Below are 24,426 nucleotides of genomic sequence, written 5' to 3' on the forward strand. Positions count from 1 at the left end.
TACCTAGTCATTCAGAAATCAATTTATAGTTATGATTCAAAAAGTGATAGCATACAATAGTCTCACCCAAGATAAGATTAACTCAAAAATCCCAATATGTTTATTTAACACCTCAACTCCTACAAAGATACTCAAATTGATACTAATACAGAAGTTGAAAAAAGTGCTTTCCCTACACTTTCTCTTTCGAACCTGTGTCACTTAACTTTCATTCCTTTATGCATTTAATCCCAGGAAAATACTTTTATACAATTCAATGTGAAAGAATTTCACTTTCTGCTCTTTATTTTGTCTCTTCACCAGGATACTGATGTGTTGTTGTAAATACTAAGTTTTCATTATGACAAAATCCTGGAAGCCCCAGAAAGAGAAAAGCCTCATGAGCAACCACCAAGAAGAGCCAGGCTGACCAATTCAATGACCATATGGACTCAAATACAGCACTTCAAGTCAGCCCATCCCAACATCTACTCCATCTATGAGGGGCTAGAACATGTTAAGGAGATGGTCTTGTAGAACTAGAGGTAGGAGCATGTAGTTGCCATCCAAGATGAACACTTGAAGCATGGCTTTGTTGAAGAAGGTTGGGGACATAGCACTTGAGTCTGAGGAGCAGCTCCAAGGAACGTGAGAGACACAGGAGCTGTTCCAAGGGGATATGAGGAGGCAGATGCAGTGGAGGAGTCTGAAAAGTTGACTGTGTCTCTGGAACAATGGGACAACTAGAGAAAGGCAGGTCCTATGGAATGATGCTTCATAAAAATTGGACTCATGAAATGTGAATGAAAGATGACAGAACAGAGCTGGTTGTGGAGAGGAGAAAATGGCAAATGTGGTGAATAAAGGATATGGGAGTGATATGAGAACATGGCTGGAGTGGACAAAGAGCAAGAATAGAGTTAGTGATCATACTATGGGCTGATGTGCAGCATGGAGCTGCCCCTGGTGCATACCATGCTTGGAGAATTAGAGCAAGGGGGCACTCTGCTACCTGCAGGCTAAAACTACAACAGTTGTGTCCAGTGAACCTCAGGTAGCATCATAGCATATCAGGCTTGAAAACTGTATTTGAATAAGAAGTTTGTCCTTTTGGAACTCAACCAGTTTTATGCAAATGTCTACACAATTGAAAAAAGAAAGATGTGTCACTTCTCATCCATTAAAATGAGAAAGATTCTCTGATAAAGTCAGGGAGCTTCATTTATAGAAACATAAACTGTAAGTAGGAATGATTTCAAATACATGACTTCTCACCCAAATATTTCCTTTCTGAAAGACCTTAAGGAAGAAGACACCATATCTTCAGTTTCTCTGTACCTTTAACAGGCTTGCAGCAAACACAGGCATACAATGTTTAGATAACATTTTTACTAATTAACTGAAATGAAAGTATACATATTGTTTACAGAGTTGACAATAAATATAACTGAACACCCACTGTGCTGCTCCAGGATCCAGCTGGTGATTATAAGCTTTTATGAATAGCCAATAAAACTTAATAGATATTATTTCTAGTGCTTTACTCCCAGAGCCACAATAGGGAAAAAAATTAACCCACTTGGAAAAGACTATGACATCATTTATCATATATTATCTTGAAACTATAGATACTCATTAGCAATCTCTATGAAGGGCAAAACATTAGGTAAAGCCATGGAGGTTAGACAGTGTGGTAACCAAATAGCATTGTGATTGTTTCTGCAAAAATCTGAGACCTTACCAAATCCTCCTGAGTAACTTGTCTTTGTGTTCCTTAGCCTACATTTTATTATTTAATTACAAATCTGGTTAGAACACCATGTAAATAGATTGGGAAACTACTCCATTTTTATGATTTAAACATAGATTAGTTTGATAAGATTCCTCATCTGATTAACATACAAGCTACATTAACAAATGAATGTAGTGATTTTATTCAAATGAGTTTTACTAAATTCTGACACTTTTTGGATTCTTACTATATTTTTGACAGAAGAATTGATGTACATACTCTTGTTTTATAAAAGTCTATGATTCCTTCCTAAAAATTTGTTATATTTGAAAAATTTCCATGTACCAATATTCAGTCATCCTGTGTCCATTGCTCTTACTTTATCAACTGACATCACATTTCATTTGATAGCAAAACATAGAACAGAAGTAGCAGGTCTGTTGAATTGCAAATGGAAGAGGGGAAAATGGCTTCAATCATATTATTAAAATTTTAAGATTTCTCAGCAGTGTTCTCTCTCCTTTAAGTTTAGCATCGTAAAGAGAACTTAATAGCTAGCATAATTATCATCATAAAACCAACATTGAGAAAAACAAAACTATGAAAGTAAATACATTTATTTAATTTAATTAATTACATTATGGAATTTCCTCAGAAATGAACTTTACCCAGAAATCAAGACTGAATAAACTCTCTCCCTGTGCTTTCTGGTTGGGCATGTTGGTCTCGCATACATCATAAGCACCCTTCTGCAAATGAAATTTCAACAGGATTTCTTCTTATGAATTATAAAATATTATACTTATTTGGATAGTTTCATTGTAAATAAAGATCATAATGAGATGGCTTTTATGGATGCCATTTAATTTCCTCCAATGGTGTGATGGATAATATTGATTATCTACTTGGTCAAATCTATAGTTACCTAGCAGAGAAGCCTCTGGGCTTGCCTGTGATGGGCTATTTGAATTTGGTTAATCTCTGGTCATGCCCATAAGTAGTAATATGAATTAAGTTGGTTGAAGTTGGAAGACATACCTTATATGTTAGCCTGTGTCCTTTTATTGGGCAATTGAGTCTATTCATATTGGAATATATTAATGACCAGTGGTTATTAATTCTTGGTGGTGGTGGTGGTGGTGGTGGTGGTGTGTGTGTCCATTCTTTTGGTTTTGCTTGAGTGAGATTATTTATTTCATAAATTTTCTTGGGTGTAGTTAGTTTCTTTGTCTCAGAATTTTTCTTCTAGTATCTTCACTAGGGTTGGAGTTGTAGATGGATATAAAAATTTGTTTTTTTCATGGAATATCTTGTTTTGACACTTTATGGTGATTGAAAGTGTTACTTGTTATAATAGTATAGTCAAGTATCTGTGATCCCTTAGAGACTTAAGACATATGCTCAGGCCCTTCTGGCTTTTAGAGTCTCATTTAAGAAGTTGAGTATAATTCTCAGAGGTCTGCCTTACATATTACGTGGCCTTTTTCCTTTGCAGCTTTTAGTGTTTTTTCCTCTTTTCTGTACATTTAGTATTTTGATTCTTTTGTGATAGAAGGATTTTATTCCTGGTCCAATCAATTTGGTGTCTGTAAGCTTCCTGCATGTTTATAGTCATTTCTTTCTTTAGGTTAGGAAAATTTTCTTCTATTACTTAGCTGAAAACATCTTCTGGAATTTGATGGGTGAATCTTCTCCTTCTTCTACTTCTATTACTCTAAGCTACTTTTGGCAGAAGTTGGTGACTTTCCAGGTGTCTCTGGTGTTGGCAGACATCCAAGAAACTCAGCAGAGTTGTATGGTACTAAATAAAGCACAGGGTTTGGGGTGTAGTTTACCATGGTTAGAAGTGCTTTCAAGGGATTGCCTGATAGAGGCTTAAATGGGGGAGGGTCATACAAATATTTCTGAGCCATTTGTTAAAATGTTGGTTGCCTTTTCTCCATTGAATCACCATTTAACAAATAAGTTAAAATTACCTCTAGTAGTCTAGATTTGTTTTTAAGTTCTATTGTTGTTTCATTGATCTGCTTTTTCTTTCCTATGGGGGGAAACTCAGTCTTTATTACTGTAGCTATATAAGCTTTCAAACTGGATAAATTGATTCTACATTGATCTTTCAAATGATCTATCTAGTTATTCTATTTGCTTTGACTTCCTCTAGAAATTAGGAATAATCATGTATGTATTTATATAAAATAGTGCTGAAGTTTTGTTATATTTTATAAAATTCATATACAAATTTGTGAAGTATTATCTACTCTGTATTAAGTATTCCAGTTTGAGCAAGAAGTGTCTTTGAAACCAACTTATCATTCAAAGAAGAAATAAATGCATAGAATATGGCATACACAGGGAAGTGTTACTCAGCCTTTAAAAAAGAATGAACAACTAAAATCCAGGCAATTATATCAAAAATTTTTATGTGAAGTAAGTTAGGCAGAGCAAAACAAGTATCCTACCTTCTCAATTATATGCAGATGCCGAAAATGTTCACATTGATCTGCAAAACATACGTGACCCTTTGTATATCAATGTTTGATATGCAGTGCTACCTGTAAAGCCCTAGAAATGCAGAATAATAAAGTGGTACAAATAGTCATTTTAAAGTTATTTCTCCTTCAAAATATTTTAAAAGAGGCTCATTTTTATCTAATATGAGATAAAAGCCCATGAACTTTTCTATGATATTAGTGAAGGGTACTAGCCTTAAATAATGCGGAAAAAGTTAAATAATAACTTCTTAGTACTTGTTAAATGTAATTATCATCCTTCCCAAATATTGTACTAATGGGATGTTGTTTTATTAGAAGGAAATAACCTTCTTAAATAAATTATAGACAAAGAATTTATGTTTCTATAAATAGATTTCAAATTTCAGATATAACATAAACAACTATAATTTATATCATTCTATTCCTTTCTTTCTCTCTTTCCTTCCTTCCTTCCTTCCTTCCTTCCTTCCTTCCTTCCTTCCTTCCTTCCTTCCTTCTTTCCTTCCTTCCTTCCTCCTTTCCTTCCTTTCTTTCTTTTTGCAGGTTATCTAATTTTTTCTTATATACAGTTTTTTTCTCTAAAAAGAAACTTTTGTATTAGGAGAATAAATACTTTTGTACAAATGCTGACATTGAACGTTCATATTTAGAAATTCAATATCAAAAGTGAATATGAATTCTAGGGGTAAGGAATAAAGAATGAAACATAGAAGAGTGCAATCCTAAAATAAAATCAATTTTGCTCAGTCTTGTATAAAACTAGTTTTTTGAAAGAACATATTATAATATCAAAGGAGGTACCAGGGTCTGCACCAAAACATGGCAGAGGTTGGGTCCAAGTCGGTACTGTTCATGTATCCCAGTATCATTTGCCAGTCACCCATTGCAGAAGCAGTTTTCAGAAAAATTGGTAACTGATGAAAATTTTTCAGATAATTGGGCCATTTAAAGCAGTGCCCTTTCTGACTGAACCATGGGCCAGGCTCGAGACCCAAGAGCTATCAGCTGCCTAAGAAATCATGACATTAACACAGCCCATAAAGCAATACAGATTACAAGATACTTTGATGCATTTGATTATATACTATGTATGGATGAAAGCAATCTGAGAGATTTGAATGAAAAAATAATCAAGCTAAAAACTGCAAAGCTAAAATTGAACTACTTGGGAGCTATGATCCACAGGAAGAACTCATTACTGAACTTCCCTATTATGGCAATGACTCTGACTTCAAGTTGTTGTATCAGCAATGCCTTATGTGCAGCAAGGCCTTCCTGGAGAAGACTTATTAGCACATCTTAACCACCACCTTTTAGCAACTTACTCATCAGTGCTATGGCCAACAGTGGTAGCAGTCATCAAACCCATACTCCACCTGTCTTTTCAAATTATTTAATGTATATCTTTTAAATTATTGTAGGTGGAAGCTAGACGTATGTTCAGAAGAATAAAAATACTTGAGCTAGACAGTTTAATGTATGGCTAAGTGTTCTTAGACTAAATTCTGACCTTGCCATAAATCCAGAATAGTGGAATAAGGATATAGGGAACAAAAGAAAACCCAATAAAGAAAGAATGACCTACAATGTCCAGGTTAGCCTCTGAGCCCAGCAAGGCTGAGTTTTTGTTTTTCCATATGAAGTTGATGATTGCTCTTTGAATGTTTGTGAAGAAGTGTGTTGGAATCTTGATGAGGATTGTGTTGAATCTGTAGACTGCTTTTGGTAAGATTGCCATTTTTACCATATTAACCCTACTGATCCATAAGCATGGAAGATTTTTGCATCTTCTGAGGTTTTCTTCAATTTCTTTCTTCAGGTACTTGAAGTTCATGTCATACAGATCTTTCACTTGCTTGGTTAGAGTTACATGAAGATATTATATATTATTTTTGGCTATTGTGAAAGGTGTTATTTCCCCAATTTCTTTTCCAGCCTATAAAATTTTCTTTTATATCATTTGTATAAAGGAAGGCTACTGATTTCTATAAGTTAATGTTTTATCCAGCCACTATGCTGAACTAGTTCTTCAGGCTTTAATATTCAACTCTAAACAATGAACAGCTCTTCCAGGCAAAAACTTAAGAGAGAAATAGTAGACCTAAAAGGTATTATAAACCAAATGGACCTAAGAAATATTTACAAGAAATCTCTCTCCCTCTCCCTCTCCCTCTCCCTCTCCAGCCCCTGCCTCTCTCTCTCTCTCTCTCTCTCTCTCTCTCTCTCTCTCTCTCTCTCTCTCTCTCACACACACACACACACAAAACAAATATGCTTTCTTTTGTGCACTTCATGGAAAATTGCCCAAAACTGATCATGCACTCAGACACAAAGCAAGTCCCAATAGACACAAGAAAATTGAAATAACTAGTCCAAGACAAAATAAGATGGGTTTCAATAACAACAGAAACAGCAGAAAGCACATAAATGCATGAAAAATGACCAGCTCTCTACAGAATGAAAACTGGGTCAAGAGAGAAATAAAGAAAAAAGTTATAGACTTTCTAGTATTCAATGAAAATGAATACATTGCATACCTAAAATTATGGAACACAGTGAAAGTAGTACTAAGAGGAAAATTCATAATACAGAAAAAAAAAAAAAGAGAGCTCTCATACTGTAGTCTCCCCCAGCCTTGAGCAGGCTGGCTCAGATTTGTTCTGCCACTCTGAACAAGACCACCTAGGGTGGAGTCTTCTGACCTAAATAGGTCTATTGTTCTGACACCTGTGCTCTTCTCCAAGACACTACTACCTGCTGAGAGGCTGAACCTCTTCCTGAGACAAGCAACAGCCTGGGGACCAAGTGCTGACAGCCTGGACCAAGTGCTGACAGACTGGCAACAAAGCATCAAGAAGAGCCTGGCATGGTGGAAAATGGGCCTTCCCCCTTTATAAGCTCAGACTCTTAGTAAACTCTTGGGCCTTGATCAGAATTTTGTCCTGGTATAGTTATTTCTCCTGTCTTTCCTCCCATATAGATCCAGCCTCCCCTTCGGGAACCTGTTTCATTTGCCCACAGGCAGCTGCATTATACTAGTAACTTAATAGTACACCTGAAATCTATAGATCTGTGTTCAAGGATATTAAATCGAATTAAGAGAATAGTGAGCTTGGGGCAAGATCACACTCAGCTAAGTTTAGGTCCAGGTATGGTAGTACAAGCCTTTAATGCCAAGAGGCAATAGCAAGTAGATCTCTGAATTCAAGGCCTAGAACAGAGCAAATTCAAGGTGTTAAAAAACTTAAATCCAGGCTTTGCTGACCACACCTTTAATCCCAATGTTTTGGAGACAGGCACTCAGATCTCTGAGTTTAAAGTCAGTCTCCATAGCAAGTTGCAGGACAACAAAGCTTTGGCAGTGATCCTTCAGTTTAGAAAACTGAAAGTTAATGATAATATAATAGAACAAGGGAGCCATGATCCAGCTCCAGGAAGCAGTAGATCTTGGCAGCTTTGGCCATCTGGTTCTGGCTTTCAAATCCAGAATAGAAGGGACTACTGGAACAACTTGCTGGTTAGATGAAGCAAAGTGGTGATTAAGAAGAGACAATCATCAATGAAGTGAAATCATTTGGGAAGAATTTTCTGAGAGCACAGAGAAGTGGTGTTCCATAGATACCCAAGGTTGTACTGCATGTTACAGAACTTATAGGTAATATGTAAGAGTCACACAGATGGTACTTATTTTGAAGACATGAAGAGCAGCTGAGGCTTGGCACTGTGAGAAGCTATGGAAAGTCATTGGTGAAGGTGCAGCCTCAATTGCAGATGATGATATTGGACTGAAGGGTCATGCAGAGAATTTAAGGCTTGGCACCATGAAAAGAGCTTGGGAGAAGCTACTGGTGAAGTCTAAATGCAGAAGAAGATCTCAGTGTATTGGAGATACCAGTACCATGGGATGGATGGTCACCAAGAACATGAGAAACAGTGGAGTGGATCAACCTGAGCTTAAAGTACTTCAGAGGGCAGAGCTGCAGATGGGACCCAAGCCCTTTGGAAGAACACAGAAAATCATGTGTGAATCTCAAACATTGAAAGAAGCTGTAATACTGAATTTACCTTGGAGACCTCAAGATGTTTCAGATGCAGGAGCCATGGGATATCTGCTAAGGAAAGCTGCTAACAGGGAGTGAAAACAGCTCAGGAGAAAGAAGTTTGTTGCAGTCAAAAAAGATGAAAAAGGAGTTGTAGATCTGAGGACCACTTTGACATCAGACAGAGATTCAGAGTTTGGAGTTTGCCCAGCTGGTGTCCTGTCTTGCTTTGGAGATTACAGTAAACTGATTGGATGAATCTAAGAAGAGACTTTGAAATTTGGACTTTTGACATTGTTGAGACTGCTATAAACTATGGGACTAAATGTATTTTTCCTTATGCTACATTTAATTATGGCCCCCATAGACTCATATGTTTAAAAAGACTATGGAGGTCAGGGAGTGGAATGTGATGGTTTGCATATGCTCAGCCCAGGGACTGGCACTATTAGAGGGTGTGGCCCTCTTGCAGTAGGTGTGGCCTTGTTGTATGTCATTATGGCTTTAAGGCCTTCATTTTAGCTGCCTGGAAGTCAGTATTCTGCTAGTGGCCTTCAGATGAAGATGTAGAACACTCAGGTCCTCCTGCACCATGCCTGCCTGGATGCTGTTGTGCTCCCACCTTGATGATATTTGATTGAATCTCTAAACCTGTAAGCACCAACTACATATTGTTTTTATAAAAGTTGCCTTGGTTATGGTGTTTGCTCACAAGAGTAAAACCCTAACTAAGACAGATGGTAAGAAATAATAAAACACAAGCCTGAAAGAAAAAAGGTAGAAACAAAGATTATGAGTTTGTTGTTCAAATAAATAAATAAATAAATAAATAAATAAATAAATAAATATGATTGACAAACTTTATTCTAAATTAACTAAAAGTTAGAGAAGGAATATCCAAATTAACAAAATTGGAAACAAAAAGGAGGACATAGCAACAGACATCAAGAATATCCTGAGCACCCTAAAGACATACTTTAAAAACCTGTATTCTACAAAATATGATAATCTAAAAGAATGGGAGGATAACTTTCTAGATAAATATCACTTTCCAAATTTAAATAAAGATCAGATTATCATTTTAGGTAAACCTATTATGCCTAATAAGATAGAAGCAATCACTAAAATCTTCCAACCAAAACCAACCAAACGAAACCAACCAACCAAATAAACAAACAGCAATAACAATAAACCAAATAAACCCAGAGCCATATGCTTTTAGTGCACAATTCTAAACACTTTAAAGGAAATAATGGTTATACCCCTCCAATGAGTCCACAAAATAAAAACAGAGGTAATAAAAGAGTAAAACGTAAAAAGAAAATTCTAGGCCTTTAGGCCCAAGCTTGGGAATGTGGCCTTTGTGATCATAAAACAGATAGCGACATTCCTCCACCCACCCGATTCCTGGGTTCAAAGAGTGTTCATTCAAAGAAAGTCACCCTGACCATTACTGGAACCTACAATGCAAATGTGCTATTGTTAGGGGCTCTTAGAAACTGTCTTGAGAGTTAACAATTACCAGATATTCCTTGTGATACTTGTGATTTTGTACTTCCTTGTGACTCTTAACTGGTATCTTTTGTATTTTTTTTCCCAACAACGCCCTCCCCACTTCCTTGAGTTGTGGTTTCTTCCTTTAAATACCCCCTTATCCAGCTACTCTGGGCGCCACAGTCCTCTACCCCTGCGTGTTGTATGACCGTGGGCCCGAGAGCGCTCTTAAATAAAAATCCTCTTGCAGTTTGCAGCAAGACCGTTTCTTGTGNGTGATTTTGGGGTGTCGCCTCTCCTGAGTCAGAACGTGGGGGAGTCCTCACGTTGTGGGTCTTTCAGTAACACTGCCCAATTCATTTTTTGAGACCATTATTACCCTGATAAACAAACCACATAAAGAACCAACAAAGTATGACAATTACACACCACTTTTTAACATAAATACAAAAAAAATAAATTGCAAACCAAATCCAAGACACAACAAAAGCATCATCCAGCACTATTATGTAGGCTTCAGCCCAGAGATAGAGGGATATTTCAACATGAATATTAATAAATGTTTCTATCATACAAACAAACTGAAAAAAATAAAACTCTGATCTTCTCATAGATGCGGAAAATAATCTTTGTATCCAACACTTTTTATAACAAAACTTCTGGTGATATTAGAGATATAAGAGACACACCTAAACATAATAAAAGCAGTTTACATTAAACCTATAGCTAATATTTGATTAAATGTAGAGAAACTCAAAGCAAGTAAACTGAAATCAGGAATAATTCAAAGGCATACATTTTCATTTTTCCTCTATATAGAAATGGCAATCTTAGTTACAACAATAAGACAATTGAAGGAGATAAAGAAGATACAAATTAGAAAGTAAGAAGTCAAAGTATTTTTATTAGTAGATTATATACATGTATATATATATATATATATATATATATATATATATATATATATATTCTTAAAATTTTTCTACTGGCAAGCTCCTATAGCTAATATAAACTTTTATCAAAAGGGTAGATAAATGATTAATCCCCACCCAAATCAATAGCCCTCCTATAGTTAAATGACAAAAAGACTAAAAAAAAAAAATTAGAGAAACAACATATTTTTCAAAAGCCTCAAATAATATAAAGAATCTTGAGGTACCTCTAAGCAAGCAAGTGAAAAACATGTATGATTAAAAACTTCAAAACAAGTTTTGAAAAAAAATCAAGAAGATATCAGAAGATAGGAAGATCTCTTATGCTCCTGAATTAGTAGAGTTACAATAGTATAAGTGATCAATTTACTGAAAGCAATGTAGAGATTCATTACAATGCTCATCAAAACTACAATACAATTATTCATGGACCTTGAAAGAACAATGCTCAACACCTTATAGAAAAACTACAATACAAACAAACAAAAACAAACAAAAACAAACAAAAAACAAAAACAACTCAGTCAAACCAACTAAAACACTAAAACAAACAAACGAACAAACAAACAAACAAACCCAGGGTAGGTATAAAGAATCCTGAATAATAAAAGAACTTCTGGAACTCTTACCATTCCTGATTTCAAGCTATAAAACAAAGAAACAAAGACATAGTAATATTACCAACGTGATATTGGCATTACAGGCAGACACATTGATCAAAAGAATCAAATGAGATCCAGTCTTCTGATTTCCTTTGGAGGAAGGCATAGTAGAACTCTCAGCATCTCCAGCCCCATGCCTGTCTGGATGCTGCCATGCTCCTGCCTTGATGATAATGGACTGAATCTATGAACCATTAAACCTGTAAATCAGTCCCAATTAATGTTGCCCTTTATAAGAGTTGCCTCTACCCTGGTGTCTGTTCACAGCTGTAAAATCAAAATGAAGACACTGCTCAACTTTGAAAGATCTACAGGAACCTAACTAAATCTTATTTCTGTAATAAACTGAACTAGAACCTAATATGACCACAAGTTTAATAGATTGCCTTATCATTTACACTTCTTAATTATTCTGAATAGTTTGTAATAGCAGATATAAAAAAGACTAGAATTTCATATTGCATTTCAATGAGTTGTATAGGTACAATACCTTGACCAAGAGTTGAAACATATATGCATAAAATGTTGTACCAATATAATCCTAAATCTGTATCAATATGCAAAGTACATGTCAAGTGTAAAATAATTGGCTTGTTAATGCTCTTTAATCTAAAAGTATATTTAATCATCTACCCATTTGTCTAATAATCCCTATATTTCTCCTTTTTTCCTTTCATCCAACCCACTGTTTCCCCTTAATACTACATAGGAAAGAGAAGAATAGGGGATAAAAAAAGAAAAATAAATCCCTGAATTTAACCTCCTATACTTTGTTTACTCCATAACCAATACCATTGAAAACATGTAACCAACTCCACTGAAACAATAATAGACATCCATCACCCATTGCAGGACAATAACCTACCCACGCCACATCTTGGGAATTGGGGTGTCATTACCTTAAAACTGCTTGCTGCTGTCTGAGGGGGCCCATCTTTTGGGGGGCATAGAACATTAGGATATTGGTCAGACTTTAGAAAGCTAGTTGTATCATTTGCTGTTCAGTCACTGTGTGATGGGAAAATACAGAGGTTAACTAAGTCTTGTCTAAAACAGTCTGCAAGGATAGTCCAACTGAACCAGTTGTTTCACAGTTTGTTTCTAGATGCATGGTTTTTGAGCACACAGCTCTTAAGGCAGTATGAGGTTGGATCAGGCATGATGCTGAAATAAAAATATCTTAGCATCCTTGAGTATAAAACATGAGGTTTTTACCTTCATTGGTATCTGGTTGTTTCTTCTGTAAACATATAAACTATCAAAGGTACTACAGCTTTCTCTATTAACATATGTATGGAATGTGTATTATGCACAGTTCAGCTGATTCTCTGCTCTTTGTGTGAGTAAGAAAAAGACCTCAAACTTTATAAAACTGTTTGGACTATATAACCAAACTGTAAAATAAATGTCATCCATGTCATATTAAAGGATGACATGATAAGTTATGTGAACTTTGTAGCCAATAAGATTTATTGCTTATGCATCGCTGAAGTCTGGCCTAGAGACATTTGTGCCTCAGTCAGTTTCAGAGCTATTCCCTTGCAGAGGGATCAGCATATACTTTAACTGTTTTCTTGTTTGGTTTGGTTTCTTTCTTCATGTTGCAGTCAGAATTTTCAGTATACCACTCCCAGTCAAATACAATCTTTATTAATTTTGATTCTCTGGCTAAAACAAAGAAAAACCTCTTCCCTAACACAACATATTTACTTGTTTCCATATGAGGTTATTACATGTATAGGCTGAACTAATTCTTCAGTCCTTTCTAAAATCCAGCTCATTTCAGCAGCTGTGCTATATGTCTTATTGGCATTAGAAAAATGTGAGGTTAATAAAGGACCCCATGTCCCTATTCTGTTCTATCTACATACCCTTTAAAATGTTGTTAAATCTCTATAATTGTTTGATTGTGAGACATGACAGTAACATGTTTTCTGTCATGATGTCTACAATATTGTATTCTTATGGATACATATGTCAAAGCATCATCAGCTTTAATCTGCAAAGGCATTTCCAAGATAGCCATCACCTCAAATAAATGCGAACAATATATCACTGCATGTTCTGGGCAGTTGCAGGATATTCTCGTGGTCATACCCTAATTTCTCTTGTTTCTAGGCTGCTTAGTCCCTCTGCTGCATCTGGGAAGGGTACTAAGTCTCAGGCTAGAGATAGACTGTAGAATACTTTTGGAACTCGGCACATAAATTAGCTCAGCGCCCTCCTTTTAAAGAATCTATGGCTGTGACATGCATTGGGGCTTTTGGTTTGCTTTTTTTAAAGAAACACCTTTCTCCTGGCTATGAACCTCCTCAGGGAAGATTTGTTCCCCATTTTCACCCAGGACTTTTCTAATACCAGAATCTTATGTTATACGTTTGGATTTTTAGCTAGGTTGAGATTATATGCCACACATTGGGCACCATTTGTTTTTTTTTGTTGTTGTTTTATTTCGTTTTGTTTTTAATTAGATATTTTCTTCATTTACATTTCAAATGCTATCCCGAAAGTCCCCTATACCCTCCCCCTGCCCTGCTCCACAACCCATCCACTCCTGCTTCTTGTCCCAGCATTGCCCTGAACTGGGGAATAAGATCTTCACAAGACCAAGGGCCTCTCCTCCCATTGATGGCCTAATAGGCCCTTCTCTGCTACATATGTAACTAGAGACACAGTTCTGTGGGGTACTGGTTAGTTCATATTGTTGATCCTCCTATAGGGTTGCAGACCCCTTTAGCTCCTTGGTTACTGTCTCTAGCTCCTTCAGTAGGGGCCCTGTGTTCCATCCAATAGATGACTGTGAGCATCCACTTATTTATAGTAGTCAGAAGCTTGAGAGAATCCGGATGTCCCTCAACAGAGGAATGGATAAAGAAAATGTGGTACATTTACACAATGGAGTACTACTCAGCATTTAAAAACAATGAATTTATGAAATTCTTAGGCAAATGCATGGATCTGGAGCATATCATTCTGAGTGAGGTAACCCAATCTCAAAAGAACACAAATGATATGCACTCACTGATAAGTGGATATTAGCCCAGAAACTTAGACTACCCAAGATACAATTTGCAAAACACATGAAACTCAGGAAGAAGGAAGACCAAAGTGTGGATACTTTGTTCCTTCTTAGAATGGGGAACAAAATACCCCTGGAGGGAGTTACAGAGACAAAGTTCAGAGTAGAGACTGAAGGAATGACCATCCAGAGACTGCCCCACCTGAGGATCCATCCCACCAAACCCAGACACTATTGCACATGCCAGCAAGATTTAGCTGAGAGGACCCTGATGTAGCTATCTCTTGAGAGGCTGTGCCAGTGCCTGGCAAATACAGTATTGGGCACCATTTCTAAACGTGGGCTTTTCCAGTAATGCTACAGATACCAAATAAGAACTCAGAGCCTTATATATTTATGAATTATTGTCTATACCACAAACTAAGCTTCTTTGCTAACTAATTCATAACTCAACTTCCTGTTTATACTGCTCCATGTCTGCCACATGGCTGGCTACCTTTTCACAGTTTCATATATTCAACCTTCCCCTAAGTCCAGATAATGAAACTCTTGCTCCTGTTGTTTTTTTTTTTTTTCCCCCAGAGTTCCTGTCGTTCTGCTGGATGCTCCACCTTATGAGCCTGCCTCACATCATGTAGTGGTGTAGTTTAAAAAAATCTTTCCATGCTACACTGGCAACAGTGGTCTCCCCATCACCATGGGGAGCCCTAAGTAGAGGTCTGCCCTGATTCTCACAGTTAGCTGCTGGCAAAGCATTCCGCACTCCCAAGCCATCCACTCCCTGTGGCTAGTCTGCTGAAACTGGCTGCTGCTTGATCTGATATCCTTTGTTCTGTAAAATGATAACTTCCTAGATTTGTGCTAACCTAGATTCATGACAGTAAATTTTCAACCCCAAAATTACACAAGAACACAAAACTCAATTGATATAAATACCAGCTAGATTGAACAAATTTGCCCTACATTACTCAATCATTTCTCTAGGAAAGCCCCAGTTATTTATGGCTCTTTGGATCATGTAGTTCTTGGTTCATCATCCTCTCCTTCAGGGTCCTTCTTGTCTGTGTCTCCTCCATCTCTCTCTCTCTCTCTCTCTCTCTCTCTCTCTCTCTCTCTCTCTCTCTCTCTCTCTCTCCCTCCCTCTCTCTCTCTTTCTTCCTTCTCTAAAACTTTCAGCTCTGCCCCTTCCTTCCACTGCCCAGTCACAGTCTCTAGCCTTATCTGAACAATTAAGAGTTTACCTGACTGTATCTGAGTACAGGTATTCTAGGGAGCAAAACATACAAACGGCAATCCACAACAACCTTATTAGATATTTTTATAATTTATTTTATATTTATACTAATTATATACATTATATAAAATATACAAATTACATTTATATAAATTTGAACATATTAATAATTATAAGTATAATATTATTAATTTTTATTGACGGTTGATGCTTCCATACAATGTACAAGATATTATCCCTACACTCAAGATAGGAAATACAAATGGCTAAGAAACATGATACAAATGGCTAAAAAACATGGTTATGATTTACTTAACAGCTTATATTTAATTACATATGAATACATACCATATTTGTCTTTATTGGTCTGAGTTTTTGTAAGAGTCAAAGTTAAACTGAAAACCCTACTTGCCCAAGAACAGATACCTTCCTGAAATGCTGTGGGCTATATTTCTTGGGAAATAAAAAGTCATACATTTTCATTCCCCGAAAAATGTTTGTTTGCATTGAATGTGCTTGATTGGACGTGGGCAAGAGGTACATAATCAGGGAATATGTCAAGATGTATACTTGACCCTTACTAGACCTGATCGAAAATATCGTGGCCATGTTGTTTTGCTTTTTAAAGCCTCTACAAAATGTGACTGATCATAATTTTCTGGGAACCCAGAGATGGATCTGGCCAGAGTCCCTCATCTTAGCCAGAATTTATCTACTAATGCTTGCTTAGAATTTGACTCAAAATTGTGGAACTGTTCTTTTCTGGTGATAATTATGTTTGACAATTGAAGGTCCCAGTGAGATACGGCAACACAACACAAAACAACAAAGCAAATAAACAAACAAATCTCCTAAATTCTGCTGAAATTGGACTCTTCACACATGGGCAATACTTTCTGCTGTAGAAAAGGTGAACAGTTGCACTTGAAAAGAAAACAGAAAGCATCTTCTTTTCTTTTTGTCCACTGAGGTTTTTGAATTCTGGTTCTGGAGGATCTTTCCTGATGATGTAGGGGATCTGAGGAGGGAGGACACTTCTTCATCCATGGAAAAAGGAGATGTTCCATGTCGCGCTGGTTATTTCTTAACAGTTAAATGTTCAGCTAGAGCCATCAGGTTTCTCTCTACTCTCTTTTCTACCTTAGAGTCCTAAGGATGCCCTGGTGCATCACGGTGCCAAAAACATTATATAGAACTACCAATGGGGAGTCCATCAACAAGGTTTCAACACATAGGGACACTATGGGCCAAGCTGAAGTTTAGTGAGGCCATGGGGTGTCATGTATTCCAGACCCCAAGGAGAATTCAGAAAGACCCAGATTTGGATGGCTTCCCAGCACCTGGGTTATGGTCCAGTTTGTTGAGGGGAATGAAAGGAAGTATCCTATTTATTAAGAGGACTTCTCATAGTAAGTCTGGTAGGCCTCTCTGTATGACTTACATTAAAAAAATTTTTTTCTTGTGTTTTCTGTTGTCATTTTGACTCTGCGTCTTGCCTTGTGTATGTTTCTGTCACTGTGTGTTCTAACTCATGATGAATGGATGGATGAACAAGGTCGATAAGATGGCACTTCTCTTGGAGAGGCAATTCAGGAAAGAGTAGAGCTTTAAGGTTATGGGACAGGCATGGAGGTCAAACGACAGCTTTGAAAAAGAGTCCCAGAGCCTCAGGCAGTCCTTTTTTATGATTGGAGCTCTTTTGTATGACTGGACTTTTAACTACAACAATATATCCTGTGGCCACTTACTAAGGCAGTTTATGGGATTCCCCAGTTACAACACTTTTCACCTCATACCATACCAAAACTTTTCATTGCCTTCTCTTTACCATATGATGTATGTTGGCAGTATAGCCCACTGGGCATTGGATTCAGCAGCTACAGCTACCATAGTGACTTTTCCACTACTTCCAGGAATTATAAGACTGAAGGTGATACAGAAATTTTGTCTTTCTGTTTAAAGTATATGAATGCGTTTGTGTTTTCTGATGACTCTGCAAGTTTTAGTGTAAATATAGAAAGAACTAAGGCAGAATTGTGTCAGGCCGAATTAATGTATTAATATATGGCAGCCACAACTTATTGGCTTCTGACTGGTCTTTGAATGTGTGAGATTACTGTAGTATATGTTTCTTAATTATATTTTTGCTGTTTGTCTTATTGCCAGAAATTACTCTGTGTGTTTGTTAGCCTGGCCTTGGGATATCTCAAAGCTTTCTGGTCACTGGGTTTAATTCAGCAGAAAATAATTTTTTTTTGATATGCCCAATATTAAAGTTGTTTTATGTTGTTCTATTTCATTGAAAAGCCACCTTTTGAACTGGGTTATTGCTCTTCTTTTTCCAGACATAGTCATGCTTTTAAAATCATTCTATTTGTGTTAGAGCCTATGATGGGGAAAAGAGCAAAACACATTAGCTAAAAAGATTATATGTTTTAATTAATTACCTAAGACAATTATAGGAAATATTTTTAGATATACATTTATTTATTTTTAATAAATATTTTCTTTATTTACATTTCAAATGTTATTCCCTTTCCTAGGTTACCCTTCGAAAGTCCCCTATCCTGTTTCCCCTACCCCTGCTCCCCAACCCACCAACTCCCAATTCCTGGCCCAGACATTCTGTATACTGGGGCATAGAACCTTCTCAGGATCAAGGGCTTCTCCTCCCACTGATGACCAACTTGGCCATCCTCTACTATATTGTAGCTAGAGCCACCAGTACCACTATGTTTTTCTTTAGTTGGTGGTTTAGTCCCAGGGAGCACTGGGTGTACTGGTTAGTAATATTGTTGTTCCTCCTATGGGGCTGCAAATCCCTTCAGCTACTTGGGTACTTTCTCTAGCTCCTTCATTGGGGACACTGTGCTACATCCAATTGATAGCTGTGAGCATCCACTTCTATATTTGTCAGGCACTGGCAGAGCCTGTCAGGAGACAGCTATATTAATCTCCTGTCAGCAAGATCTTGTTGTCATCCGCAAAAGTATCTGGGTTTGATTGTTGTTTATGGGATGGATCCCTAGTTGGGCAGTCTCTGGATGGTCATTACTTCAGTCTCTGCTCCAAACTTTTTCTCTGTAACACCTTCCATGAGTACTTTATTCCCCCTTCAAAGAAGGATTGAAGAATCCACTTTGGTTTTTATTTTTCTTGAGTTTCATGTGTTTTGCAAATTGTATCTTGGATATTCTGAGCTTCTGGGTTAATATCCACTTATCAGTGAGTGCATATTATGTATGTTCTTTTGTGATTGGGTTGCCTCACTTAAGATGATATCCTCCAGATCCATCCATTTGTCGAAGAATTTCATAAATTCATTGTTTTATTAGCTGCACAGTACTCCATTGTGTAAATACACCACATTTTCTGTATCCATTCCTCTGTTGAGGGACATCTGGGTTCTCTCCAGCTTCTGCTATTATAAATAAGGCTGCTATGAACATAGTGGAGCATGTGTCCTTATTACAAGTTGGAGCATCATTTGGATATATGCCCTGGAGTGGTATTGCTGGATCTTCCAATAGTACTATGTCCAATTTGCTGAGGAACCCCCAAACTGATTGCCAGAGTGGTTGTACTAATTTTCAATCCCATCAGCAATGGAGAAATATTCCTCTTTCTCCACATCCTTGCCAGCATCTGCTGTAACATGAATTTTTGATCTTAGCCATTGTGACTGATGTGAGGTGGAATCTCAGGGCTGTTTTGATTTGCATTTTACTGATGACTTAAGGATGTTGAACATGTATTTTGGTGCTTCTCAGCCATTCAGTATTCCTCACTTGAGAATTTTTTGTTTAGCTCTCTATCCCATGTTTAATGGGGTTATTTGATTTCTTGGAGTGTAACTTCTTGAGTTCTATGTATTTATTGGATATTAGCCCTCTATCAGATTTAGGATTGGTAAAGATATTTTCCCAATCTGTTGGATGCCTTTTTGTCTTATTGACAGAGTCCTTGCCTTACAGAAACTTAGCAATTTTATGAGATACCATTCGTTGATGCTTGATCTTACAGTACAAGCCACTTGTGTTCTCTTCAGGAATTTTCCCCCTTTAATCATATCTTTGATGCCCTTCCCCTCTATCTCTTCTATATGTTTCATTGCCTCTGGTTTTATGTGGAGTTCCTTGATCCACTTAGTCTTGAGCTTTGTATAAGGAGATAAGAATGGATCGATTCCCATTTTTCTTCATGCTAACTGCCAGTTGAGCCAACACCATTTGCAAATGCTTTCTTTATTTCACTGGATGATTTAAGCTCCTTTGACAAAGATCAAGTGGCCATAGGTGTGTAGGTTCATTTCTGGGTCTTCAATTTTATTCCATTGATCTAACTGCCTGTCACTGTACCAGTACCATGCAGTTTTTATCAAAATTGCTCTGTAATACAGCTTGAGATCAGGGATGGTGATTCAATCAGAGATTCTTTTATTGTTGAGATTAGGCTTTGCTATCCTAGTTTTTTTGTTTTGTTTTTTTAATTCCAGATGAATTTGCAAATTGCCCTTTCTAACTCTATGAAGAATTTTGATGGGAATTGCATTGATCTGTAGATTTCTTTTGGCAAGATGGCCATTTTTACTATATTGTCATGTCAATCCATGAGCATGGGAGATCTTCTCATCTTCTGAGATCTTCAATTTCTTTCTTCAAACTTGATGTTCTTATTATTCAGATTTTTCCCTTGATTATGGTCACACAAAGTCTTTTTATATAATTTCTGACTAATGTGAGAGGTGTTATTTCTCTAAACTCTTTCTTAGCCTATTTATCCTTTTTGTAGAGAAAAACCACTGACTTGTTTGAGTTAAGTTTATATCCAGCTACTTCACTGAAGGTGTTTATCAGATTTAGGAGTTCTCTGGTGGAATTTTGGGGTCACTTATGTATACTATCTTATCATCTGCAAATAGTGATATTTTGACTTCTTCCTTTCCAATTTGTATCCCCTTGATCTTCCTTTGTTGTCGAATTACTCTGGCTAGGTATGCTTCAAGTATGATATTGAACAGGCAGGGATAGAGTGGGCAGCATTGTCTAGTCTCTGATTTTAGTGGCATTGCTTCGAGTTTCTCTCTATTGAGTTTGGTGTTGGCTACTTGGTTGCTGCATATTGCTTTTACTATGTTTAGGTATGGGCCTTGAATTCCTGATCTTCCCAAGACTTTATATCTTGACACAGTGTTGGAATTTGTCAAATGCCTTCTCAGAGATTATCATGTGGTAGTTTGTTTATATAGTGGATTATGTTGATACATTTCTATATATTGAACCATCCCTGCATCCCCTGGGATGAAGCCTACTTGATCAGGATGAATCATGCTTTGTTTTGTTCTTGGATAGTGTTTTTGAGAATTTATTGATTATTTTTGCATCGATATTCATAAGGGAAATTGGTCTGAAGTTCTCTTTCTTTATTGGGTCTTGTGTAGTTTAGGTATCAGAGTAATTGTGGCTTCATAGAATGAATTGGGTAGAGTACCTTCTGTTTCTACTTTGTGGAACAGTTTGAGAAGAATTGGAATTAGGTCTTCTTTGAAGGTCTGATAGAACTCTGCACTAATCTTATCTGGTCATGAGCTTTCTTGGTTGGAAAACTATTAATGACTTTTTCTATTTCTTTAGGGGATATGGGACTCTTTAAATCATTAATCTGATCCTGATTTAACTTTGGTACCTGGTATCTGTCTAGAAAATTGTCCATTTCATTCAGATTTTCCAGTTTTGTTGAGATCCTTTTATAGTAGGATCTGATGATTTTTTGGGTTCCCCCAGATTCTCTTGTTATTTCTCTCTTTTCATTTTGATTTTTTAATTAGGATACTGTCCTTATACCCTCTAGTTAGTTTGGCTGAGGGTTTATCTAATTTGTTAATTTTCTCAAAGAACCAGCTCCTGTTTTGGTTGATTCTTTATATAGTTTTTTTTGTTTCCATTTGTTGATTTCAACCCTGAGTTTGATTATGTCCTGCCATGTACTCTTCTTGGGTGAATTTGCTTCTTTGTGTTCTAGAGGTTTCAGATGTGCTGTCAAGCTGCTAGCATATGCTCTCTCCAGTTTCTTTTTGGAGGCACCCAGAGCTATGAATTTTCCTCTATGGTGTGCTATCATTGTGTTCCATAAGTTTGGGTATGTTGTGCCTTTACTTTCTTTAAACTCTAAAAAGTCTTTGATTCCTTTCTTTGTTTCTTTCTTGACCAAGTTGTTATTGAGTAGAGTGCTGTTCAGCTTCCATGTGTATTGGGTTTTCTTTTATTTATATTGTTAATGAAGATCATCCGTAGTCATTGGTGATCTGATAGGATACATGTGATTATTTCAATATTTTTGTATTTGCTGAGGCCTGTTTTATGTTCAATTATATGGTCAATATTGGAGAAGATACCATAAGGTGTTTAGAAGAAGATATATCCTTTTGCTTTAGGATAAAATGTTCTATAGATATCTGTTAAATCCATTTGTATTAAAACTTCTGTTAGTTTCACTGTATCTCTGTTTTGTTTCTGTTTTTGTGATCTGTCCATTAATGAGGGTGGTGACTTGAAGTCTCCCACTATTATTGTGTGAGGTGCAATGTGTTCTTTGAGCTTTACTAAAGTTTCTTTAATAAATGTGGCTGCCCTTGTATTTGGAGCATAGATATTCAGAATTGAGAATTCATCTTGGTAGATTTTACCTTTGATGAGTATGCAGTGTCGTTCCTTGTCTTTTTTGATAACTTTAGATTGAAAGTTGATTTTTATTCAATATTAGATTGACTACTCCAGCTTGTTTCTTGGAACTATTTTCTTGGAAAATTGTTTTACAGCCTTTTACTCTGAGGTAATGTCTATCTTTGTCTCTGAGGTTGGTTTCCTGTATGAAGCAAAATGTTGAGTCCTGTTTATGTAACCAGTCTGTTAGTGTATGTCTTTTTATTCGGGAATAGAGTCCTTTGATATGAAGAGATATTAAGGAAAAGTAATTGTTGCTTCCTGTTAATTTTATTTTTTGTTAGAGTTGGGATTCTGTTCATGTGGCTATCTTCTTTTAGGCATGCTTTTAAAATCTCTCTATTTCTAATAGAGCCTATGACGGGGGAAAAGAACAAAGTAGGACAGCTAAAAGATTATTTGTTTCAATTAGTTATCTAAGACTATTATATTTAATTTTTGTATTTCAAGATTTGTAAGTTTATTGGATATGGTTAAAAGTATGTATTATCTGTAACAAAAAAATTAAGTTAAAACTAGCAACACCAGATTAATAATTTAAAATCCATACATAGATAATCTTAAAGGAACCATGTGGCATTATTCCATTTCCATTTAAATAAAAAGTTTTCTACCTCAATCTTTAGCCAGCCACTTATCTGGTAGCCATTGTTGCAACCAGAAGGATAGCTTTGAACAAAAGTCCCCAGCCCCAGGTAAATGCCTCCAGGCAGCACTTTTTTTGTGGCTGCAGTTCTTTTGTCATATGACTTTACCACTGTCTTCAGTAAAGGTGACCCTATAGGATAGGCCAACCAAGAAGGCAGCAACAAGTTTCCAAGATATTTAAGGTGAGTATAGATTTTTGTCTAATTCCTATTCTAAAAACAAGGACTACAAAATATAGGATTTTAACATAATAATTGTTTAATATAAGTAACTCAAGTTAACATTTATTTTCAAGACATGAAGGTGTCATTCAGTTAGTTAGTCTATGAGCCAGGCTAAGTATGCTTCAAAGGATGGGATCAAAGTGGTGACCCCAGCCCTAGATGAATCCCAGATATTGAGCACAGTTTTTGTACTGTTGTTGAAGCTTGGGTTTGCCTTGTAAAGATTATTGTTGTGCCATGCATCTTCACAATTCAAATAAAAATGGTACTTCATTTTCGATATTGTAGGACACCAAAGTTGCAAGAATATAAACTTCTTTGATAACAAATTTTGGAGTTTTGAAGAAAATTTAAATTTCAAAAGGCTGGATATTTTTAAGGAGCAGTATTCAAAAATATTTAAATATGTATATGACTTTACATGTATTATTTAAAATTTTAATTTTCTTTTACTTATTATTATTAAATTTATTGTTTTAAATAGAAAGATTGTGAGTCCTTATTATACAATCTTGATAAATAAATAACCACTCTGGAAATCAGTCTGTGCAGTTCCTCAGAAAATTGGACATAGTACTACCAGAAGATCCAGCAATACCTCTCCTGGGCATATACCCAGAAGATGTTCCAACTTGTAATAACAGCCTCATTTATAATAGCCAGAAGCTGGAAAGAACCCAGATGTCCCTCAACAGAGGAGTGGATACAGAAAATGTGGTGCATTTACACAATGGAGTACTACTGAGCAACTAAAAATAGTGAATTTATGAAATTCCTAGGCAAATGGATGGATCTGGAGGATATCATCCTGAGTAAGGTTACCCAATCACAAAAGAACACACATGATATGCACTCACTATGGCTATTAACTGACAAACTTAGACGACCCAAGATACAATTTGCAAAACACAGGAAACTCAAGAAGAAGGAAGACCAAAATGTAGATACTTTGTTCCTTCTTAGAATGGGGAACAAAATACCCATGGAAGGAGTTACAGAGACAAAATTCAGAGCTGAGATGGAAGAAAGGACCATCCAGAGACTGCCCCACCCAGGAATCCATCCCATATACAACCACCAAACCCAGACACTATTGCATATGCCAGCAAGATTTTGCTGACAGGACCCTGATATAGCTGTCTCTTGTGAGCCTATGCTAATACCTGGCAAATACAGAAGTGGATGCTCACAGTCATGTATTGGAGATTTAATTAAATAAAAGCTAAAAGTTAGGATCACAGACACAAG

General features: G+C 36.5%; 1 pseudogene; it reads left to right on the forward strand.

Annotated features, from left to right (window-relative positions):
• The first annotated feature begins 5,022 nt into the window (after positions 1-5,022).
• On the forward strand, positions 5,023-5,496 carry LOC110308692 (annotated as a pseudogene).
• The last annotated feature ends 18,930 nt before the right edge of the window (positions 5,497-24,426 follow it).

Source organism: Mus caroli, chromosome 13 (assembly GCF_900094665.2).
Source record: "Mus caroli chromosome 13, CAROLI_EIJ_v1.1, whole genome shotgun sequence".
In the NCBI taxonomy this organism is placed as follows: Eukaryota; Metazoa; Chordata; class Mammalia; order Rodentia; family Muridae; genus Mus; species Mus caroli.